Genomic DNA, 4,476 nt, shown 5'->3' with positions numbered 1-4,476 from the left:
GCCATACTCCCTGCATCCCTCCAGGCGCTACTTCATCGAAGCTAGTTAGCGCTCTGCCGGATGCGCTTTTATGCTTTCTGGTGCTTACGTCACCCCGTTTGTGACGTCTCACTGCTGGACTGATTTGACACGTGCTTCAGAACGCGGTCAGGAAAGCTTATACGGCGGCAGGTCAGGCTGGCGCATGCTTGCACACCATGGCGGTGTTACAAGCATACCAGGCTGACCTGCTCAAGGACCTGGATGACAGGGAGGAGGGGGAATTCGACGTGGTAGCTGAACTGCGTCGGGCCACAGATTTGTTCCTCCGAGCCACCAAAGAAACGGCCAGAGCTATCGGCCGTTCAATGGCAGCAATGGTGGCCACGGAGCGGCATCTGTGGTTGAATCTGTCCGATATGCAAGATAAGGACAGATTCTTTTTGGCGACGCAGTCAACACTGTCGTCGAGAGGTTTCAGGAGGCGAGAAAGCAAGCGGCGGTGTCTCTTTGCCATACTCCCTGCATCCCTCCAGGCGCTACTTCATCGAAGCTAGTTAGCGCTCTGCCGGACGCGCTTTTATACTTTCTGGTGCTTACGTCACCCCACCTGTGACGTCTCGCTACTCCATTGGGCTGATTTGACACGTGCTTCAGAACACGGTCACGCAGAGGCGTTCCCAAAGCAATCTCGATGCAGCGTCTCATTCCCTCGGGGAACCATGTTTACATACGTAACCTAGAGACGTTTTTCTTTAGTTCCTTGTGAGTTGTCGAATGTAATGGTTGTCTGTTTGCCAGTCATTATGTTCTTTGTTCCCTTTGGTTTTTGGCTTATTGTTTGTTCTAGTTTTTCCATTAAATACCTGCACATATATCCTTGCCTCTCTCTTTCCCCCCAGCTTCTCCACAACATTACAGTTTTTCACTGGCATGTCTCTTTGACTAGTGCATCTTTGAGCCTATATTTAGTATAAGTAAAATACTTAAGTACTGTTAAAATCAGTTACTCTAACTTTTACTCAAGTTGTTTTGGAATTGGTGACTTGTAACGTGTAGTGGAGTAATTTTCACTGTAAGGTATCTGTACTTTTACTCAAGTATGGTTTTTAGGTACTCTTTACACTGCTTGATATGCCAACACCTGTGAGATGGATGGATTATCTCGGCAAAGGAGAAGTGCTCACTAACACAGATTTGTGAACAATATTTGAGAGAAATAGGCCTTGTGTGTACATAGTAAAAGTATTAGATCTTTGAGTTCAGCTCATGAAAAATGGGGGCAAAAACAAAAGTGTTGCGTTTATAATTTTGTTCAGTGTATATATACACAGTAGTCATCATTTGAAGTAGATCAAAACCTTTCATCAAAGTTGTCCTAAAACCTAAAACCAAAATGCGTTCTTGTCTTAGGACAACTTTGATTAACTTTTTTGATCCACTTCAAATGTTGACTACTGTATGTACATATATATATACTACAAGTGCACATTCAATACTATTAAGTGTACTTCTTAACAAGGGGAGGTTGATGAACCATATGTCTCTACATTAAGAGGTAACATAATGAAAACACAACAGATATTAGAAATACCTTTATGTAATGTTCCATTGCTTGCTTGTGCAAAACCCGCCACCATTATGCCCGATATTCTGGTCTACTCCAATGCACAAATGGTGTGTGATGTGCCTAATTTTCATACTTAGGGCTACAGGTTAAAAAAACCGCTAACCCTAAAGAATAAAGAATAGCCAATTTGAAGTACCAGAAACATCCAAAATAACTGCAAACTTATTAATAACTTGTTATTTATTTTTTTGCACCTCATTCACCAATGACATTAGCACTGGTTGTCATCTTTGAACTGTAATTTCTTTGAAGTGACTTTTTGCTCATATATCAAATGCAGTATTTAATGTTTAATAGTAAATACCACTAATTTGACATTTTATAATTTAAAATATTATAGATGGTAATTGTTGGAAAGGTGTTTGAAAAATTCCTTCATTAGTATTTTATGAGGCATTCTAAATTAAAGCAAGGGCTAGAACCATATTAATTTACACAAAACATTTTGGTAAAATACATGTTTGAAGGTCTGATATTTAACTACTGAACTATTGATCACACACACACACACACACACAAAACAGTTTTTCTATATATTATGTCTATTAAGACAAAACGCTTTTATTTTCAGTTTCATTTGTAAGCATTTTTTTCTATTTATATGCAGAACCCACTTTAGAAAACATGAAAATGCAAGATATACAATGAATGTCAATATTAAGAATATGTACCATTATAACACTTTGCATGTGCACTTATAGTGTGTATAATATTCAAGATCAGACAAACTCTTGGAAAAAATATAAAAACTGATGCTAATGTTGTTCACATACTCTGTGATTTGTGACCTTTCTCTTTAGGAGGCAGTTGGGGGTCTGATCGTGGGCATCACTCTCTCGTTGTGGGGGCTTTCATTTATTCAGCACCGAGCATTAACACACGTCCACTCGAACTCACCACTGTAGGCTGTAACTTCAACATTACAGCTGATGGATCCAACCAGACATCATTCACCACGAGCGCTCTCACCTCTGACAGGTGCGACGTTATTCTACCATTCCCGAGAGTCAGAATACTTTAAAACATACTTAAGTCCCCACTTTTGTGGAAAGAAAATTGTTTGTCAAACCATTTCATGGGATACAAGAGTGCACTCAGTTATCCTATAAAATAAGAATGGAAATCCTATAAAAGTGATCACAGATGAGTAAAAATTACCAATGTAAAATTGAAGTAAAACATAACATTTTCTGACAGTCAGGATTTCTGTCCCATTAATAAGAATAAATTCATTTTTTTGTATAATATAATATAAAATAATATAATATAATTCCAAAAAAGAACAATGTAATCAGGTTGTAGTAATGCACTTTCATTCTAAGATGATGTCAGTTATCTCGGTCTTGTGTTCAGGTATTGGCTGGCTGATTCATGGTACTCCATGTCCTCTCTGTACTATAGTGCAGTGGGCTTTATTGGCACTGTAGCAGCAGGTCTACTCATCACACTGTCACAGATGAGTAAAAATTACCAATGTAAAATTGAAGTAAAACATAACATTTTCTGACAGTCAGGATTTCTGTCCCATTTATAAGAATAAATTCATTTTTTTTGTATAATATAATATAAAATAATATAATATAATTCCAAAAAAGAACAATGTAATCAGGTTGTAGTAATGCACTTTCATTCTAAGATGATGTCAGTTATCTCGGTCTTGTGTTCAGGTATTGGCTGGCTGATTAATGGTACTCCATGTCCTCTCTGTACTATAGTGCAGTGGGCTTTATTGCCACTGTAGCAGCAGGTCTACTCATCACACTGCTGACGGGTGAGTGCAACATTTCATTAGCTCCTCTATCCTATCACACACTGGCAGCAACAAAACACTGAGTTATAGACTGTAAGTCTAACAATGGAAAGAACTGCTGCTCTCATTGAAGGGACTATTCATACCACAGAAGCTCATGAGAGCTGCAAATAACAAAGAGTTATGAAGACTTTTGAAGAGTGTCCATGTGTGAATGTGCTCGTGTTCCCAGAGGGAACCAATGACGTATGAAGGAAAATGCAAGTGAATCAAACATCTTTAAACAAAGTGAAATAGTACTGATATGACATGTTCTTTATTTATAGCAATAGCAATTGCTATTAGCTCAAGAAGTTATTACTCCACCACTGTGTGATATAATTAATGACAGTTCTATATTGGTAAATCAACGTGGTTTGAACATATGTGACAAAGTAACTACAGCCTAGGGAAACAGTCACGACTAGCTAGAGAATTTCTCCATCATATTATAGTAGTTTAGCAGCGAGTTATGTTGTTGTACAGGGAAATGCACCCCTGCCTGACACAGCAACATCAGCCCAAACAATGGCATGATTTTAGGGTGGGACTATCTGTTTGTCTGACCAATGGCAGATGGGGGAGGAGTGTAGGTTTGAAAGCCATTATTTTAGCTGTTTGAGAATTTGCGCTGAAATTACATTTTCACACCTTTGGCATACTATTTTAAACATTTTGATTTGGGACACTAAATCTGCTTTTTGGATAACTAGGAATTCAAAGTTCTGTGTTGCTAAATTTTGGAGCACTCATGAATGAGACGTCTTGAGTATTCCTACCTCCAAACGTAATATTATCTTGTATGTTATTTAAGATGCATTTTATGTGAATAAATATACAGCCATACCATTTGTGTTACTTCATCCATATCATATCATATCAATATCATCCATTGTGACTAGATGAGCTAATTTGCTCAACACTATGGGCCAGGAGCGGATTTAGTGAATTGGGGGCCCCAGGCAAAATATGGGAATGGGCCCCTATACATTTGCACACATTTACCTCGATCAACCATGAGCTTCCTTTCTTCCTTTCTTTTTTTCTTTTTTTTCATGTACATGTTATAATGGCTTTC

General features: G+C 38.3%; 1 pseudogene; it reads left to right on the top strand.

Annotated features, from left to right (window-relative positions):
• LOC107555678 (sodium-coupled monocarboxylate transporter 2-like) overlaps positions 1-4,476 on the top strand; it is a 21,653-nt pseudogene that overhangs the window by 15,501 nt on the left and 1,676 nt on the right.

Source organism: Sinocyclocheilus grahami, unplaced genomic scaffold, assembly GCF_001515645.1.
Source record: "Sinocyclocheilus grahami isolate Dianchi unplaced genomic scaffold, SAMN03320097.WGS_v1.1 scaffold543.1, whole genome shotgun sequence".
NCBI lineage: Eukaryota > Metazoa > Chordata > Actinopteri > Cypriniformes > Cyprinidae > Sinocyclocheilus > Sinocyclocheilus grahami.
The sequence above is the reverse complement of the archived record's forward strand: the minus strand, read 5'-3'. Positions and strand labels throughout refer to the sequence as shown.